This window comes from Galeopterus variegatus, unplaced genomic scaffold (genome assembly GCF_000696425.1).
Source record: "Galeopterus variegatus unplaced genomic scaffold, G_variegatus-3.0.2 Scaffold3477, whole genome shotgun sequence".
NCBI classification, from domain to species: Eukaryota; Metazoa; Chordata; class Mammalia; order Dermoptera; family Cynocephalidae; genus Galeopterus; species Galeopterus variegatus.
This window is the reverse complement of record NW_007729588.1, coordinates 18520-39193: the sequence shown is the minus strand read 5'-3', so window position 1 is coordinate 39193 and position 20674 is coordinate 18520. Positions and strand designations below refer to the sequence as shown.

The window sequence follows — 20674 nt, the reverse complement described above, 5'->3', positions numbered from 1 at the left end:
AACTCAGTTACAGAGATCACAGCATGCTCGGCTGCACAGTGACCATTGGGGAGATAAATTAGCATAAGTCCAGCCTGACCACCAGCAACTGGTGAGGGGTCAGCAGGTCCCCTCCCATCAGAAGGGTGGCACTGACAATGTTTCTTTCTCCAGACTGAACTTAGCATTACCTGGGAGAAAAAACTTTCCTCCACCCTCTTAGGTTCAGTATTTGGGAGCCTGCAAATTAAACCAACAAAAGACAAATTAGCAAGGGAAATGACACTATGTAGGCAGGAGTTTACAGAAAAATGCAACTCAAGGAGGCAATTAGAATTTGGGGCTTATATATCATTGTAGTAGGAAAAGGGTGCGAGATAAAGTTCACTTATGGGAAAACAAATGACTTCCAGGAAAGATAAATGGGTCCTTGGGAGAATAGATGGGAGATACGATACTGTCAACCTAAAATGAGCAACACAGAGAACCAACTCTCCAAAGCAAAGAATTTATTTGGGAGTAGCAGCAGAGTGCAGTCAGGGTGTGTGTGCTCTGACAGACCATAGGAGTATCCAAAGAGGCTGGGCAAGGGGCAACGTTTTTAAGACAAAAAGGGGAAGTCCACAGGGGCTGTTTTAACACTAAGACCATTGGTTACAGAGGTTTCTTACAGGAGTTGGTGTTAGTTCACTGGTGCAGACAGCCATGTCAGGCAAGTGTCCTTGTGCAAGTGACTTATCTGGAATGCTGCAGATCTGAGGAATTTCTTGTATAAGTCCTATCGTGGACATACTTGTGTGCAGTCCCTTCCTTCATGGCCTCCCAGCTCCATTTTTTTGTTAGGGTTTGACATTAGTGACTCCATTTTTATGCTGATAACTTTCACAATACTTTTGTGATGATGCCTGTTTAGATGATTTCTTATCCCAGTACAGGCTTCTCTTCAATCTTTCCTGGTTGCAAAACTCGCAGGGAGGGGATTAATAACAGTTGATAAGCAGATGTTATGGTTCTTTTTTTTTTTTTTTGGCAGCTGGCCTGCATAGGGATCCGAACCCTTATCCTCGGTGTTAGGAGGCAGTGCTCTGAGTAACTGGCCAGCACTGGGAGGCTCTGCTTTTAGATAAGGGGAATTCAGGCGGGAAAAAAAGAGCAATTTTTCACGGTGGTGTATTCTGGATCCCTTGGGCATGGATGAACTTCTCCCACCCCACCCCCAAAGCTGGGTTGGTTGAGGTGGGTGGCAGGGGCTAGGGGTTAGCTCAGCACTCCTGGGGCTGGCACAGGGAGCTCAGCAAGCAAGGGCTGAGTAAGAAGGATGGTTTTTCCAGCAGAGGATGTGCAGGGCCAGTTCTCATGGCCAAACCGGTATGGTTAGCAGCGTGTGTGAGAGCACAGACGGCCATGGCTAATCTATGTGTCCTTGGACAAGATTCTCACTTTCTCTTGGCTTCATTTTCCTACAGTATAAATATGCTTATAGGGTTTTCATGAGGATAAAATTTGATAACCCATTTGAAACACAATACAGTGCCTGGCATGTGGTAAATGTTCAGTTACTACTGTCACATTCTCTAGGTACGGGGGTACAGCGGTGAACAAACCCAAGTCCCTGCTCTCTCGGATCTTGCATTCTGGAGAGGAACCTTCCAGACAAGTGAAAACATGCTATTTTCAGATGACGGGTGTACCAGGAAGAAAATAAAGCAGGGTGAGGGGCAGAGAGCGAGAGGTGGGGGCTGGTTTAGATGGTGAGGGAAGGGGCATTTGAGCAGAGACCAGAGTGAAGTGGTAATTATAGGACTTCTGGTTGCATTATTTTGATGTTCCCATGGCACTTTTTCCACTCACTTAACCAGTCCTTTTCTTGTCTGAATTTCCACTAGACAGTGAATGGGGACTGAGTCGGTTCCCATCCAACTCTCACGTGGCCCACTCTCCATAAACGGCTGTGGGGCAAAGTTAATGGGGTCCCGGGTTCTGAAATAGGTTAGGGTGGTGGGTTTTCCTGGCTTTGATCTTTCCCCCACTCCTCTCCACATCGCAGTTCCACACCACCACAGGACAATGATCAGGACACAAGTCTGCCGCCTGCATATCCTGCCCCTCGATGCCGATGCCGGAGGAGCAGTTGTGCTTGGGGAAGCTGGCCTGCCGGGCGGCTGCTGCGTGAGGGAGGAGCAGCAAGGACCAGAATAGAAAGTCTAAATTTAACTGTGTCTGGAGGCTTCAGGGAGCCAGGGCCCATGGGCCCTCCGTGCGGACAGCTCGGCCCCTCCTGCAGCAACGCCCTCCTGCGCTCCCTCCCGAGTGGAAACTGTTTCGTTCCTGGCTGCTGAGAGCTGGTTTCCTCCCAAGGAAATAATGTCTCACTGCAGCTGTGGCAGGATCTGCCCCCTGGAATTTCCCTGCAGTGTGAAACACCCTCCTGACCGAGCTGCTCTGAGATGGGACACGCCTGGAGCCTGCTGGAGCACAACCCAGAGGGAGACACACCCAGAGACACACAGAAATGCAGCCGTGCTGGGAAACCCTCCCCAGGACGGAGGCTGCAGGGACCCTGGGGGACGGGCTCTAGCCTCCATCTCCTGTGCTGCACGAGGAATTCTTTTCCTAAACCCTTGTTTTCACCTCCACAATATCAAAATAGGACTTTTTTTTTTTTTTTTTTAAAGATGACCAGTAAGGGGATCTTAACCCTTGACTTGGTGTTGTCAGCACCACGCTCAGGCAGTGAGCGAACCGGCCATCCCTATATGGGATCCGAACCCGCTGGGCCTTGGTGTTATCAGCACCGCACTCTCCCGAAAATAGAACTTTTAAAAATAAAAATAGGATAGCACTTTAAAGGAATCATCCTAGAAAGTTCTCTGATTATTTCAAAGACGTTGCTTTCATTGTTCAAAATATTTAAAATATATATTTTTTAAAAAAGTTGGTTTCAGCAGCAGTTTTAGGTACATACAAGTCTGTCTTGCTACAATTCCAGACATTTCGTTTTTGCCTAGAGTGATCCCTGCCCTGGTGCCAAGAGACTTTGGGCTGGTTCTGAATATTGAAATCAAAAGACTCCTGCAAGGACAGGTCTGGTGGGAAGGGTCTGGCAGACACTGTCACTATGGCCAAATCCACCGGATGCCCAAGACTGTCCCCAGAAAGGGACGACCACCCCTGGAAGGGCCTGCAAGGACAGGTCTGGTGGGAAGGGTCTGGCAGACACTGTCACTATGGCCAAATCCACCCGATGCCCAAGACTGTCCCCAGAAAGGGACGACCACCCCTGGAAGGACAAATTCCACTCTCTAACCTTTCAGCCACAAGCAGGTCCTGCTGGAGCCTTAAACAGTTCAACATTCAGACACGGGGAGGGCTTGCATACACACGGCCAGTGGAACCTTGCAGTTTCAGCCACTACCTCCCCAAGCAGCATTCAGGAGAACCCCAGCCAGGCACCTCTCGTGCTTTTGTGCACCCTAAGACTAGAGGACAGGGGCTATCACAGACAGATCACGTGGGGACAGTCGCAGCCCTGGACACCAGCCGCGCAGGCTCTGCCACAGACTGAACAGTACAGAGAGCTCTAAGAGGACACACCCAGACACACTGGGTTGCCCGGCAACCCAGCAGTGCCACACAGGGAGCACACCCACATTGATGACACACTCGTACCGTTTGGGCGCAGGCACAATCGCACGCAGCAGGCTGCCCCGTGCAGACCCGCCACACGCAAGTGTGTCCACCGGGAAAAGCCTCCCAGCCACCGGGTAACTAACGAGCCCACTCGTTCACTACTCACGACCCCTCCCCAGATCTGGACGGCGTCCAGGCGAGCCCCCCAATTGCTGGCCTCTCCCCAGTAACACACACGCTCTTGTGAGTGGTCAGTCTAGACTCCTCGCCTCCTCCTGTTTCCTCTGGGAAAACCTTTGGCGTTTCCATTTTAATCAGCCCGTGACCATACAGTCTATTTCTGTAACTTGTCAGTATTAGCCAAGGATTGTTCTTTTGAAATGTCTACAATAAGTTACCAATAATGCCTCTGACCTTTGTTTTCAAATTCAATTATGCAAACACTAAACACACAACGTGAGCACTTAGAGGACAATTTTTAAAATTTTCAAACTATGTTTGAGGTTTTTCTCCCCAACTTTCGGGTGTAGCAAAAGGCAATCTTACCAACATTTCAGGGATTCTTAAAATTCTGCCTTGGTGAACAGAAAAACAACCACTACAACTTTAGTGTCTTGAACGTGTAGAGTGAACAGCAGGAAAAGACTCCAGGGCTGTCTCCTCATTTCTTAGGGACAGGTAAACAGGCAACTTGGCCTCATCTGGTTTTCACACTCTGGGCTTAATTGTGATTAGGTAGAACTTTGGGTGTGGTGTTCGCACGGCCTGTTGTTGAGATCTGTGCCCTCATTTGGGTCTAAGGACATCCCCTGTGTGGATTCTTTTTCTTTTTTTTTTTTTGGTGCTGGCTGGGGAGGATACAAACCTTTGACCTTGGTATTAGCACCATGCTCTAAGCAACTGAGCAAACCGGCCAGCCCTTTGTATGGATTCTGTAGGGGAAAAAGATTTCTTTTCCTCTCCCATTGCTAGGTTCATGGCTGAGGTCCCTATAACTAAAGACAGATTAACAAGATAAAAGCATACAAATTAATTAAATATAAGTTTTACATGACACAAGAGCCTCCCTAAATGAAGACACAAAGAAACAGGTAAAACCTGTGTATTTTTTATGTTGGATTTGATGGAGAAGCACGATTGGATAAAAAAGTAGGAAACTGGAGGAATTTAGCAAGACCTGTCTGTTCAGTCCTCTTTGTGTCTTCAAAGATAAGGATGTTCTTTTCCTCTGGCTGTAGGAAAGGCACTTCTGGAACGAGGGTCCTTTGACCTGCTACGGGGGAGAAGGGTAGGGGAAAGGTGAGACAGACGTCCTGCTTCTGGGATTTTCTCAAATGCCAAGCTGCCATGTTTTGGAGTAATGTGTCCTGAACCCCATCAATTCAGTCCCTTTCTCGGGATGTTTCAGACACTGCTGGTTTGGGATTAGATCATCCAGTTTCCCTAGCTGTGGCAGCCTCTAGTCCCATCACCCCACAGGACCGACCTGGGGACATCCTCGGATCCACACATCGTGTCTGGCCACGCAGATCCTTACGCCTGCTGTCGGTTTTTCCTCCTTTTTCCTTCCCTCCTTCCCTTCCTTCCCCAACCTGGAATAGCTCCCCTTAGTGAACAGAACCACTAGGGACGCACAATCAAATACACCAGCCTCTCGATGTTCCTCCTTCTGAACACTTTGCCCCATTTCTTCTGGCAGTTTCAACCCTTTGACACCTCCTCATGCTGGGCCACACTCAGCCTCCTTAAGATTAAATTCACTCTCCCTCTCCGAATATTATTCTTTTCTTACTGTTCTTACCTGGAAAGATTAATCAGTGCCTCACCAAAGACAGAAATAAACCAGAAAACCTACTAGATTTAATTTTTTTCCTCCTCTATTTTTTTTTGTGAAAAAAAATTGTTTTAATTGTACATGTTTATGGGGTACAGTTTGTTGTTTCAATACATGCATATATCGTATAATGATCATTAGAGTAGTTAGCATATCTATCACCTAAACATTTAACCATTTCTTTGTTATAAAATTCAAGATCCTCTTCTCTGGCTATCTTGAAGTAGACAGTACAATTTTATTAGCTATGGTCACCCTAGAGCACCAGAACCTATTTTTCCTATCTAACTGTAACTTTGTAACTTTGTACCCATTTACCAACTCCCCCCATCCCCTTCCCTCTTCCCTTCCCTTCCTCTGGAACCACTATTCCACTCTCTATTTTTTTCTTTTTAATTTATTTTTTCTTAATCGACCCTTGGTAATTGTACGTATTTGTAAGTACAACGTGATATTTGGGTACACTTATACAGTGTGCAATGATCATGTCAGGGTAATTAGCATATCTGTCACCTCAAACATTTGGCACTTTTTTGTGTGGAAATACCCTAAATCCTCTTAACTGGCTACTTGAAGTCATACAGTAATTTGTTGTTGACTGTAGTCTCCCTATACTGCTATAGATCACTAGATCTCAACACTACTCTTATCTCTACTTCTGTGAGATCAACTTTTCTAGCTTCTGCATATGAGTGAGAACATGCTGTATTTTTCTTTCTGTGCCTGGTTTATTTCACTTAACATAATTTTCTCCAAACTCATCCATGTTGTTGCAAATGGCAGAATTTTGTTCTTTTAATGGCTGAGTAATATTCCATTGGGTATATATAACACATTTTCTGTATCCAATCATCCATTGATGGGCTGTTCCAAGACTTGGCTGTTGTGAATATAGCTGGGATAAACGTGGGAGTACAGGTATCCCTTTGACATGCTAATTTCCTTTCCTTTGGATCTATACCCAGTAGGGGATTGCTGGATTAGGTGGTAGTTCTACCTGTAGTTCTGTCAGAAACCTCCATACTGTTTTCCATAATGGCTGTATGAATTTACATTCCCACCAACAATGGGTAGGATGTCCCCTTTCTCTGAATCCTTACCAGCATTCATTATTTTCTGTCTTTTTGATGATAGCCATTCTGAGGTGAGATGATATCTCATTGTGGTTTTAATTTCCATTTCTCTGATGATTAGTGACATTGAGCATTTTTTCATATGGTCATCTTTCATTTGGTCATTCTTATTTCTCCTTTTAAGAAATGTCTATTCAGCTCCCTTGACCATTTTTAAATTGGATTATTTGTTTTTTTTACTATTGAGTCGTTTGAGTTTCTTGTATATTCTGGATATTAATCTCTTGTCAGATGCATAGTTTGCAAATATTTTCTCCCATTCTGCAGGTTGTACCTTCACTCTACTGGTTGTTTCCTTTGCTGTGCAAAAGCTTTTTAGTTTGATATAATCCCATTTGTTTATTTTTGCCTTTGTTGCCTGTGTTTTTGAGGTCTTATTCATAAAATCTTTGCCCAGTCCTATGTCCTGAAGCATTTCCCCCATGTTTTCTTCTAGAAGTTTTATAGTTTGGGGTCTTGCATTTAAGTCTTTAATCCATTTTGAGTTGATTAATTTATATGGTGAGAGCTAGGGGTCTAGTTTCATTCTTTTGCATACAGATCTTTGGTTTTCCCAGCATCATTTATTGAAGACACTGTCCTTTCTACAGTGTATGTTCTTTGTCGAAAATCAGTTGGCTGTAGGCATGTAGATTTATTTCTGGATTATTTATTCTGTTCCATTATTTTCTGTATCTGTTTTTGTGCCAGTACCATGCTATTTTGATAACTATAGCTTTGTAGTATAATTTGAAGTCAGGGAGTGTGATACCTCCCACTTTGCTCTTTTTGCTCAAGACTGCTTTGGCTATTTGGGATCTTTCATTGTTCTATTAGAGAGATAGATAGATAGATTGATTTTTGGTGGCTAGCCAGTACAGGGATCCAACCCTGGACCTTGGTGTTATCAGCATCATGTTCTAACCAACTGAGCTAACTGGACAGTCCCAGGAAAGAATTTTTTTTGGCAGCTGGCCAGTACAGGGATTCAAAGGAAGGAATATATAAGGTGTCCAAAATGTAGCTACAAAAATGCTCATTGCAGCACTATTGCTAAAACAAAAAGAAAAAAAATGCATTTATAAGTTTTTCCTCTCTTTCTTCACTATATCTGCAATTCTCCTGGACCTGTTTTGTCACATTTATTTAAAGTCTGCACATGTTGTGCCAGAATGTTATTTTGTATTTTAGTATCTTAATAAAAAATGCAGTTGGTAAGAAATGTTCTGAGCCGGGTGAGTTTGAGGCTTAACTCCAGTGTCTCCTTGGCCCTCCCTGAGAGGGTCTCCCCTCTCGGTTTCCTGCTCTGACCTTGGGCTGAGTGAGGCATGGGAGATGGGGAGGATGCTGTGTGGAGGGAAATTGGCAGGACCCGCAGGAGGGGCACTCCAGGGAACTGTCCTGGAGGTTGGGTTACAGGTAACCTGAGTAGAGATGCTGAGCCTTATGTCTGGGATGAGAAATCCTTTATAGGAGAGGATGGAGTGGACAGGCCAACCCTGCTGTCGCCATGGAGCTGGGCTGTCTGGCTGTCTCTTGGGACCTGTGAGAGAGACCCCCCTTGCCATAGGAAAGGTGACCCAGAGAGCTCCTGTAGTGGATTGAGTTATGTCCCTGAAGTTTGAATTGTGTCCACCAAGTTTTATTTATTAGAAACTTAGCCCCCACTGACTGTTAAGGGAGTGTAAAATCATATTATGGTAATTGAAAAGTGGAGCCTTGAAGAGGTGATTGGTTTGTAGGACCATGCAGTAGTGAATAGATTAATAATGGTGGTCAGGGGCGTGGTTCTGGGGCTTTAAAAGGAGAGTGAATGAGGTGGTTGGTCTCTCTGCTGTCTGTGCTGCACCATTTTTGCAGGGTGATACCCTGCCGTCACCAGCTGTGTTCCCCGGACTTTGGACTTCCCAGCCTCAGAAACTGTGAGCAATGAATTTCATTTTCTTTATAAATCACCCAGTTTCAAGGATTTTGTTATAAGCAACAGAAACAGACTAATACAACCCCCTTCTGTGGAAGAGCTGCCACACCCCGCCGAGCTTTCCTGTGCGAGTTCGCTGCTTCTCTCCTTCTCTTACTGGCCTCCCCTGGCTTCCTGCTGTGATCCAGGCCCAGCCAACATTCCTCTCCCCAGCAGATCTGGTTCATCCCCAGGGTGGCCAGGAAAGCAGATTTACCCCAGCCTAGGATTCAATCTGCTCTGTTTCTCATCATCCCGTAACTCTTAACCTTTCCTGCCACGTGGCTCCTGGGGACCAGCCCAAGACACGTGACAAAGCCCAGCTCTGGGTCACAGGCCCAGGAATGATCTTTCTCGCAGACCTTTGTGCATCCGCCATAGAGCCAGTCACTTCCTCTGATTCTTCTCTAACACTTCTCTTGACCCTGCCCTTTCTTTTCCACTCTCCTCCCCCTCCTGGCCTCCTCCCCGGGACCTACTCTACTCCCAGGGGTCGCCCGGCTGATCGGAAGCATGGTGGTGCCGAGTAAGATCCAGCTGATCTGGTACTGGCACAATCACTTCCATTCCTTTATTCCAGCCTGGAGGGGTTCCAACTTTATTTGTAGCCATGGGTCCAAGTTTCTAGCTGTCCCCAAGAGCAAAACATAAATGCTGCATTACCCTGGCCGGGGGTGGGGGAGCTGGAGCCCATATCACAGGGCAGCCCCTGTCTCCAGAGCCCCTGTCAACCTCCCGACCCAGAATCTTTGTAGATGGGGGTGTCCAGACCTGCAACACCCTCCCTTTATTCCCATTCTCCCCCCAAGATGCCCCTTCACCAGGTCAAACCCCACTCCAGCCCACCCCTTCAGTGGATCCTGCACCTGCCTGGCCCTTCTCTGAGCAACTCCAGTGCTTGTGAGCTGTGCTGCTCATAGGGTTTATTATCTCTAAGTTTATTTTGAATGTCACGAGGAATGTATGAATATATCTTTATTGTGCAACAATTCAGGTGATCTAGATGGACCGACCCCTTGATCCTTTCCTGCCCCCCAATCCCACACTGGGGTTACCCCGCAGGTGGGGTGTCCTGCCAGACCCTTGTCCGTGCATTTTCCACGTAGTTTCCAGGTCTGGAAAGAGAAGAACCATCTTTCTTCTCACCCAGGATGACCCCTCTGCCTGTGTGCCTTGTTCTGGGCTCTCCAGCGTCCCCCCAGCCTGGAGCCTTGAATACCCATCTCTCCTCAGCTTCCCTCCTCTCCACAGCCCCCAACCCCAGGGCCTCTATGTGCACATATGCACATGCATATGGATGCGTGTGCACGAACATGCACACACACACACAAACACACATGCACGCACACACACGCACACACACACACATGCCCTCTATGTGCACATATGCACATGCATATGGATGCGTGTGCACGAACATGCACACACACACAAACACACGTGCACGCACACACACGCGCACACACACACATCACACGCACACACACACACATGCGCACACACACACACACACAAGCACACGGCCTCCTTACCCTGGGCCTCTGTGCGCGTGCACACATGCACACCCCCGTACAAACATACATGTGTTTCTCTTGAACATACTCTGTCTGGATCCTTCTAATCCCTTCTTCTGTCAGTCTTCCTTTCAAGCCCAGTGTCAACGGATGAGCTCCACTGGCTCAGTACCTCACCCCTGCACCAGCAGGTCTCAGGCTGTGTCCCTCAGGCCTGGGAAGGTGTTGACCCACGTCGAGGGGTAGTAGGCTCCCTCCGACACGGTGCTGCTCCTGCCCTTGCTGTGGCGCTGCACTGGCTTTGGAGGAGGACTGGGCCATCTGATATCTGGTGTCTACATTCCCAGGCAAAGCCCCTTGACATCGGCCGAGCCCAGGTGGTCCATATCGCCTCTTTAGGAGAGAGATAAAGGGGTTGAGGAGCGTGTCCTAGGTGAGCTCCTGTGCAGTGCCTTAAGTTCATCTAAGCCAACAGTCACCGTCAGACTTCTGTGAGCCACTGGTGGCTTCACCTGCCAGGGAATGAGGGACCAACTCCAGAAGTTCTCCTGCAGCGCAGTTCACCCCAGTGACAGCCCAGACTTCCAGAAGCCCCAGGGTCCACCTGAGATGGGCGTACAGCTAGGTCTGTCGCAAAGAAGTCTCCTGAGTACAGTGGCCGGTTGAGACGTTTCCTGAACAGTCTCTACCTCTGGAGGAGGAACAGGAAGATGTAAACAGACAGGACTTAGGCCTTACGCCTTCTCTCAACTTAATATCATAAAGTAAAGACAAACACTTTAAATTATGAAATGTTCCCCCAAAGTACTAGATTGGTTTCCTATTGCTGCTATAAGAAATTATCATGAATTTAGTGACAACACAAATTTATTCTCTTACAGTTCTGGAGGTCAGAACTCTAAAATCAGGGCTGGCCAGTTAAGTTGGTTAGAGAGTGGTGCTGATAATACCAAGGTCCAGGGTTTGAGCCTTGTACCGGCCAGCTGCCAAAAAAGAAAAAAAAAAAAAAAAGCCTAAAATCAAGATATTGGCAGGGCCGCGTCCCTTCTGGAGGTTTCAGGGAAGAATCTGTTTCGTTGCCTTTTCCAGCTTCTCGGAGTTGTCTGCATTTCTCAGCTCTGGCCCCTTCCTGCATTTTCTAAACACATCACTCCAACCTCTACCTCCATTGTTACATCTCCTCCAACTTTGACCCTCCTGCCTCCCTCTTACAACGATCTTTGTGACTACATTGGGCCCACCCGGATAATTCAAGGTAATCTCCCCATCTCAAGATACTTAATCAAGTCTGCAAAGTCCTTTGACCACATAAGGTAACATTCATAGGTTCTGGGAATTAGGATGGTGAATGGACACCCTAGGTGGGAGGACATTATTCAGCCCACCACAAGTATAAATTGTAATATAATAGACACATGTATCTACCACTAAGATGAAACAGATGCTAATATTTTGCCTTATTTTCTTCCTTTTTTTTTTTTTTAAAAAAAAAAGCTTTACAGAAATATTTAAAGCCCTTTTTGGGTGGCCTTTCTCTCTTTTCCCCAGAGGTAGCCACTGTACTGAGGTTGGTGTAAATCATCCCCACGTATGTTTTTGCTGTTCTACATTGTTATACATGCATTCCTAACACAACTTACTACTTCTGTGTGTTTTGAAACTTGATGCAAACAGAATCACTATGTGTACCATTTTGCAACCTGCTATTTTTTTTTTTTTTTAAAGATGACCGGTAAGGGGATCTTAACCCCTGACCTGGTGTTGTCAGCACCACGCTCTCCCAAGTGAGCTAACTGGCCATCCCTATATAGGGATCTGAACCTGTGGCCTTGGTGTTATCAGCACCACACTCTCCCAAGTGAGCCATGGGCCGGCCCCTGCAACCTGCTTTTTAAACTCAATATGTTTTTGAGATGTATCCTTGTTGACATATGAAGATCTAGTTCATTTGTTTTAACTACAGTATGGGATAACTCCTTGCACAAGTTAGAGTTCATTTTGTCCTTTCTTTTACTGAGAGACAGTTAGGTTGTTTTCACTTTTTTTTGCTCTTGCAAACAGTGTTTCAATAAATATCTTTGTACTTGTTTTCTTGGCCACCTCTTCCAAAAACGTCAGTAGGGGACACCCAGGAGTGGCATATGCCATCTTCAGGGTTATGAGTTATTGCTAAGTGGTTCCAAAGTACCTCCTGATGACAATGTCTAACATATCTAACAGTACTTATTTCCTCATGTTCTCACCAGCATCTGGTATTTTCAGATTGGCTATTTTTATTTTTTTTCCTTTTTGTCTTTTTGTCTTTTTTCGTGACCGGCACCGGATCGCAACCCTCAGTGTCGCGCCCGTACCGGACCGGGACTGGCAACGGGATCGCAACCCTCGGTGTTGCTCCTGCACCTCGCTCAGCCAGTGAGCAGCCGGTCTGTATGTGGGATCCAAACCCTCGGCGGGAGCGCCGTCACGCTCTCAAGCGGCGCACTGTAGCAGTGTGCCACCAGGCCGGCCCCAGATTGGCTATTTTTAAAAAATGATTTTCTTATATATTTTCCAGGCCATCTTTTCCACTTCCAATTTTTTCTTGAATGTTTATGTAGCTCAGACCTTTCCTCCTTATTGACCCTGAATGACAAATCCACCCAAGACCCTCTGTGCTCCTCGTGGGACCCCTCCCTAGGCACCCTGTCTATGGAGTCCCCTGACTCCAGACTGCCCTCTGCCTGCACTCAGATTCACAGCCCTAGAAGAGTTTTAGCCTGTATGGTTCTGAAGCTCTCTGCCCTTCCCACGGAATGCCTCGGAATGTGCATGCAGCAATTTTCCCATGGGAGGAATGAAATCTTCAGCATTACTACCCTTTAGCCTAAATGTATTAGGCAAGTCTGACCCTGACTGTGTGTATAAATCCACTCTAGAATTATGTAGCCCTGAACTCCAAAAAATAAATGGTTGTATTTTTCCTGCCCCCAAGGGTGTTCTGAAATATACCTGCCAATGAACTAAAAACTGTTTCCTGGAACATGGCAAGATGGAGGAATAAATCCAAAGACTGTGACCTCTCTTTCTGGGGCAAGCCTCATTTCTTTACCAGCCTTTAGATACCAAATCTGTTTCCATTCTAGGATTTTAACTCCTCCTTTTAAATCCAGTTATAGCAGTGGGCTAAAGAGTTTAAGTTGAACACATTTCTCAGGTTTCAGCCTGATAGTCTCTTGAATTTTGTATATATCTTTAGCTGTATATACCCTTTTCCCATATTCCCATTTTACCCATTAGCAATGGCTTTACCCAAGATATATCTCTGGAAAAGATGGGGTCTGGAGGATTGCTTTCCACGGGAACAGCCACCTGCTTAAGGGGAGCCGGGTGCTGCAGGCAGAGTCACCTGTAACCTTCTGTTGCTGACAAGGGCCAGCAGGATGCATAGGGCCCTTATGCTTGCACACTCACAGATTTGGAATGAGTCCTTTGCTAGTTCCAGGCGTGAGATGGGCACTTGAGAATTTATCCCTTTCCCATAAACCAATGGCATATGATTCTAATGCTCAACATCATGCCCCCTTGTCCAACCATTCCCAGGATTGAGGCAGGGAAATGAGGGGGCACAGAGGCCAGCCTGGTGTGAGGCCCCTTTGGGTCCCAAGGGTCACCTTCCACCATTTAAAGGGTACAACAACCAAGGTCTAGGGTTTGATCCCTGTACTGGCCAGCCACCAAAAAATAAAATAAAAGGTACACAAAACTCCATTTCAGGGGTCTATTAGAAGCTGTTTTCCAGAGAATAACCCAGACCAACAGAGCCCAGGTGGACACCAACCCTAATTGTCCTCCTTCTGACAAAGACTGCAGGAAGCTCAAAACACCTGACGGAGGTGCCAGGAAGCAGAGTGACAAGCCAGCCACAGAGGAAGTCACCCAGAAACCCAGGGAGTTGAAATCGTCTTTCAAATTCTTGTTTCAAGAAACTAATGTTTCCTAATGGAGCTCGGAGGGAGTCCCAGGCAGCCACCAAGGCATCATCTTGATGGATGTCCCAGCTGGGTGGCCTTGGCTTCTAGTGAGGACTGAGAAAGCTCCTGGCCATACTCCTGCTCCTGCGGGCCGAGCCTCAGTAGGCTTCTCGCTCCAGCTTCTGGAGATTCCTGGATTCTCTCTGGCTGGGAAATCCACAGTTTTAAAGTGAGCTAGGTGAAGATTTTTTTTTTCTTTCTGGCAGAATAGTTTAAATCCTGTCCTGAATTAAGGGCTCACTTAATTACTAATTACTCAATTAGAAATTAAAATATTGTCTCTTCAAGATTTACTCAGACTCCCCTGTACTGACCAGCCCCCACCCCCCCAAAAAATTTACTCAAACCACAGATTTTATTCTTCAAAAATGACATCCCACTACTAGCTCCTTAGATCGCTTGCCCTGTAGTTTACCTGACGACTTCCTAGTCTGCTGCCATGCACCGCGCTTCTCAGTGACTGCAGCGCAGACCCTCCCAATAGATCGATCGTCTGCTATGAGGAGTGGATGGTTCAATCCCTCCACTCCCCTGCGGAGGCTGCTATACTTGGCCTCATCTCACTGAGAAGTGGGCTAAGTACAGTGTAAGAAGCGAGGTGTAGGTGTCCTGTGATTGCACTTGTGTGTGTTTCTGGCTGTGTGTGCATCTCACGATGTGCACATTATTCTACCCTGGTGAGCCGGAGCTGGCTGTCATCCCAGCCACCTGTGCATGTGTTTCTTCCCAGCTCCATCTTCACTGATATCACGTCGGTAGTTTGAAATCAGCTATGGTGGGAGTATTTACACCAGGAAACTAGCAAACACTGCAAACACCAAAAATAGTTACCTGTGCAGAGTGGAACTGGAGAGCAAGGGTATCTGAGAGTTATTATTATCATTGCTTTTTGAGCTTTTCTTTTTTTTAATCATGTGCTTAACCATATTTTCAAAAGAGAACTTTCTTTCTTTTTGAAGAACAGAGTTCCTACAGTGTTTATCAATCCTGCTCCATCAGCTGGAAACTGCCCGGGGTGGAGCTGTCTGGTTGAGAAAGAGATCAGAGGCTGGAGAGATGTCATCCAGGTGGCCCTGGTGGAGCCACATCCTGGGACTGGAGCTGGGGGCTGGGCAGAGGCAGAGCCCTGAGGACACACAGAGTGCAGTGTGCAGCCCTTCTAGAACCTTGTGCCTAGGCTGAGAGGGGAGCCAAAGTAATGCCAGGTCCCTGGCTAGAGGTTAGGCCAAAATTGGGGGCACCAAGTCTCAAGGATCAAACAGAAAAATGAGCATAAAGAAGACATCAAAGTGGTGCATCTAGGAAGGCTGGGGGAGGAGGAGAGATTATACCAGGGGCATGTTTCAAGAATGGTTTAGATTTTAGATTACAGGATCAAGGGTAAGTTTTATCGGGCCATTCCTGAGACTGTTCCCCCTTTAGCTTAAGTTAAAAGGGGGCATCAGCTCTGCCCTGGAGGGAAGGAGGGCAACCAGGCAGTGAGGGAACAAATCCAAACAGGTTCCCAAGGCTGGGGAGAAGCTCTTACAACCCCCAGGGGAGAGCCACAATTGGCAGTAAACAAGTTCCAGGGAGTGAAGCAAAACTCCAGTCAGATTCTGGGAAACTTAACACACCACAAAAGGTCTCTGGGAGGCCCTTGTCCGTGTCTGGGGTGGGTGCAGGTTCCTGCTGGAGGACTTTGGAGTGGCCTGAACATTCTGAACAGAGATAATGGAGGCTCCAGGTGCAGGGATGGGCCCCAGCCAGGAAAATCATCCAAGATGCAGCAAACGCAGGGTCCGGAATGCACCCTGGGGGAGGCTGCCAGGACCCCAAGACCTGGGAATGTGGGGTAGCATTCCCCCTCCATTGGGGGCCAGGATGCTGGGGGAGGAGACTCTCCAGGAAACTGCACACAAGGGGCCACGCATTTGCCTGGGGTGGACAGGAAGGGGTGGGGCTATTCCCCATGACTGTGGCCAAATGCCTGTCTGCTCCACAGGCATCCAGACACTCCCAAACACCACCCAACAGTGCAGACAGCACCTCCCTTGAGGTTTTGTCAAGTGGGGCTGCCACAGTTACAAGGGAACTGAATAGCCCATCTTATAAACACCTGGGGCATGGTGCTGAGTGACAAGGGCTAATAGGGCCATGCATTGGTCCCCTTTCTTTTTAACTTGCTGCTAAAGTCCTTCAGTTCTCAGATAAATTAGATGCATAAATCTCTAATCACTGGCACAGGATGTTCCCTATTTCCTTTCATACTGCAAAGACTAGACTACGATAAACCACAAACAACCTTAAAATGCTGCTGAACCTATTGATTAATTAAAATCAACCCCCAAAGCCTCATATAATTACAGGTAAACTAAGTCCACCGCTGCTGACATTTGCTCTGGACATGCTAAATGTTGGTTAAATCATAGTACACAACAGATTCAGCTACTTGGGGGCATTATTTGGGGGCATATTTTAAGCTACCATATGCCCAACAGCCTGTCAGGAAGCCAGCAACTGCTCACGAACTACCACAGGAAGGCCTGCCCGGCCTTGATCATTCATCCCACAAACACTGAGACTTGTGGCTGCTGTGTTATGCTAAGCTCTGGGGATGCAGAGAGAGGACAGACCCATGACAGCAGTGCCATCACCAGACTGTAGGGCCCCAAGGACAGCCCTGTGCTGTATTTGTGACTACCTCTTTCACCTTAGTAGGTGCTCAGTAAAGGCTTAGTGAGAAATGAGTAATATGACATCATGTCTTTGATAACAGAGATCTGGGAGTTCACAAATGAAGCAGCTAATTTTACTTGGGAATTAAAGAGGTGACAGGTCCCAGCTGGTCCTTGAAATATAGGAGTCTATGGGCAGAGAAGGGCAGTTCAAGAGGAGTGCAGTGAGTGGGAGCGTGTGATGTGGTGTGGCAGGAGATCAGACCAGAAGGCAGGCGGGATGAGGAGGGATCTGGAATGGCAGGTGGGTCTAGGCTCTGCAGATTTGACACTGGTACATAGATACTGTCCACTTGACATATTCCTCTTAAACCAGGAGTCAGGTGCCCCCTTTTAAAAAATTAATTTCGTTTTGTCAAATAGGAAAACCACGCTGTTTCTTTTCTCACCTTTACTGCCAGAAAGCTCCTGAAGTGCTGAGTCCCTTAGACTTTTTTGTGTCACCTAACAATCCCATGCAGGACTTTTCACCTTACAGATCCTGTATTCATTCTCTGCTGCTCTATAACAATATTACCACAAACACAGCAGGTTAAAACAATACACATTTATTGCCTCAGTTTCTCACAGGAGCCTGGGCATGGCTTGGCTGAGTCCTCTGCAAGGCTGCAATCAAGGTGTTGGGCAGGGCTGACGCCTCATTGAGGGCTTGACTGGGGAAGGATCTTCTCCCAAGCTCATGTGGTTGTTGGCAGAATTCAGTCCCTTCCAGGTTTTGTGGCTGGGGCCTCAGTTTCTTGCTCGGTGTTGATTGGTACTTTAGTATCTTCCCAGATGGCCCTTTCTACAGGTAGCTCACAACATGGCAGCTTGCTTCTGCAAAGCCAGCAAGGGAGGAGGCATCCTAGCAAAACTGTCCTCATGGTCTTATATAACAGAGTCACATACATTCTGTTCCCTTTGCTGTTTCCATTAGTTAGAAGCAGGTCACAGGTCCTGCCCACACTGAAGGGGAGGGAGCTACAGAAGGGCATGAAGACCAGAAAGGATCACGGGGCCACCCTGGAGTCGGTCGCCACAGGTCCTTATCACATATTATCTGCTGGTTAACTGAACTGCTCCTTTTGGCAATTAAAGGTATCACGGTTACATGGATGTAAATACGATCTCCTCGAGAAGACAGTGAAGTGAGCCCTCTTCCTGCTAAGACTGCTCTCCCTCCCCCCCAGGTCTGCTATAGTGCTGGGCACAGACAAGCAAGGCAATAAATATGAAGTGAAATGTTATGGGATCCACATTACTGCCGGAAGGACTTGGAGTCTTCTACCGGCAAGGTGATCATCTGATTGTTATAAATTTCTCAGTTGACAGTCGTAATTAAAAAAGAAACCCATAAAACAATTGTAACAGCCACAGAGTGGGAGCTGGGGCAGACATCACCATTATGAATGTGGCTCTTCCCTAGAAAAATGTCTCCTAAACCCCAACACCTATTGTTTTCCTCCCACTTTACAGATGAGCTATGCACAATACCGTTTCCCGATGCTGCTGGCACAAAATTTCACAAGCACAGTCTAGGAGCATGGGCCCTGGAGCCTGCTGCTGGGTTGACATGGAGCTTAGCCTCTTACTGTGTGGCCTTGGACAGTTGCTTCACTTCTCGTGCCTCAGTATTCTCATCTATAAAATGGAGATAATAAATGGTGCCTACCTCCAAGGGTGGTTATGTGGGTTAAATGAATTAAGACATGTAAAAAGCCAGGTATATAGCAAATACTAAATAAGTATTTGCTATCATTATTGGAAGTTTTATTCCACTTTTAGACCCCACCAAGATCAAAGTATCCTCTGTTTCTGCTCTCCCGAACCCTTTGCCTTTAAAGGGAGGAGAAAACACTCTTACCTGGAAAGTGTATGTGAATGGGTTCTGGAAGGTTCTGGAATGTGTACGTGAGTGGGTGGGAGGTGATGGGGAGGAATAATGGTCAAGGCCAGGGCTTCAGAGTCTCAGCCTGAGCAAGAACATGGAGACTGATGGGTACATGGTGGACAGGACAGCTGAGGACAAAGGAACAGCAAACAGAATGCTAGTGGCACAATCGCCTCATCTCCGAGTGACAGAACCTTAGATGTTCGCCTCCTGTGGGAAGCATGCCCGTGAGCCATCGCACCGAGCATCTGCCAACGGTTCTTTCTACCCTGCCCTGCTGGCGGCCGACCCCGGCCAGGGAGGACAGGGACAAACTGTCTGGCTCACCATTTGAACCACTTTGGATTGTCTAGACCGTATTAAACAATGCCTGCACCCCTGACAGGGTGAAGGGAGAAGAAAGGAGAAGCCAGAACGCTATCACTTTGGGAACCGGGTTGCATCCTGCTTAGAGACACCCTCACCCCAATGTGCTTAGGTGGGTCTGAGGAGGCCCTGCTTGGCTGAGTGCTGTGGCCAACAGGTGTGAGGACCTGTACACACGGAGGGCCTCCCTCCTCACGGCGTGGGGACCGATGGGAGACGGCTGCAGGCAGCTCAGTTCCCTTATGGGAGCAGCTGAGCCCCAGCCAGGTGCTCTGCCTCTGCTTCTGGAACCTCCCATCAATTCCACAAGGGCAAAGGGCATCTGAGTCATTCTTGAGTAGGACGGCACCCGGGTGCGACACCTGAGAGAGCAGGAGAAGCTGACAATTCAGAACTCTGCAGCGCCTGGAGGCGGGGCCCTTCCAGAGCAGCCTGCGCGCTCCCCCATTACTGCTTAGGAAGCAAGATAATGCTCCAGGGGACAGGGGAAGACGCCGGCCCAGCAGGCCAGGGACCTGGCACTCAAACGCCGGAGGGGCGCGCCCTCCCGCCCCGCACAGCCAGGCAGCTGTGGATCTGGGTGGCCCGCAGCCTCCAGCCTCCTCCCGCCCGCACCTCCTTATCGTAGCCATCTGAGGCCCGCCTCCTGCCGGGCTGTGGGAAGGGGCCCCGCCCGGGACCCCCCAAGTCCTACAGAGGCAGACAGCTCCTTCATCCAGGACCCCTTCCTCTGCGCACACGCTCCCCTCATCCCGGAGGCCACCCCGCGAGCCTGGCTTCTCCGGCAGGGTTAGCGAGCCTCCCTCAGAAACAAACCGCGTTTCTTACGCTTTCCCGCCAACATGGCGGGTTAAGGGCTGGAAGCTCCCAGGCGCGCAAAGTCGCAGTGCGCAGGGACTCACAAACTGAACTCAACTCAGCGAGGACAGATCGGCCCGCGACGCAGTCCCCAGGGGCCCGTGACTTCCCTAGGGGGTGACCCGGGCTCCGGCCTGCCCTCAATTTCTCAAATGTCCGCCCTCCCCCCCACCCCACCCAATTCTCTAAGGTCCCTTTTCGGCCCATCTCCCCTTCCTGACAGCGGGGAGGGGATCCGTGGGGCACGAAGGAGCCCTCCGAGCTCTGTCGCTTTCTGCCCGCAAGTGTGCCCATTTTCCCGGGAGGTGGAAGCTGCTTCCGCCTGGGAGCTGCCGGAGCGGTGACCTCCGGGCCGCGCCGGGACGTGTGAGCGCGCGCGGGTTCCCCTCTGCGGTTGGCCCGGCCTCCTAACGCCCGGACTGCGCTGCCTGCCCCTTGGGAGAAACGTGAGGCCCTTCCGCCACCCCGAGCCAGAGGCGATCCTGGCGTCCCGGAACGTGCAGCCCCTGGGAGGGACTAGGGGCGCCGACAGCGCCTTAGCGAAGCGCCGAGGCGCGCGGGCCTGGTGACGGCCAACTTTGCGCACGAGTGGGGCTCGGAGGCCGCAGGCCCTGGAGGGGGACGGGGGGACGGGCCAGCGCGTCTGGAGAGGGCTCGGCTCCCTGAAGGAGACTCGGGGGCTTGCCGGGGGCGCCGCCAGGGCCCGGGCGCGGGAGGCGGCTCCTCCAAGCTCTAGTTGAGCCCTGGAAAAACCCCGGCGCGCAGGCAGGCCGGGGATGGCGGGAACAAAGGCGGCCGGCGGCCGGATGCAGTCATGGAAAAAC

At 48.7% G+C, this 20674-nt stretch overlaps 1 long non-coding RNA gene across 1 annotated transcript; it reads right to left on the bottom strand.

Annotated features, from left to right (window-relative positions):
* Positions 1–17288: 17288 nt before the first annotated feature.
* On the bottom strand, positions 17289–18462 carry LOC103600833. The gene is made up of 2 exons (XR_551413.1): positions 18230–18462; positions 17289–17572 (listed from the first exon to the last, which is right to left on the bottom strand). It is a non-coding gene; the product is annotated as an uncharacterized LOC103600833 (long non-coding RNA).
* Positions 18463–20674: the final 2212 nt, after the last annotated feature.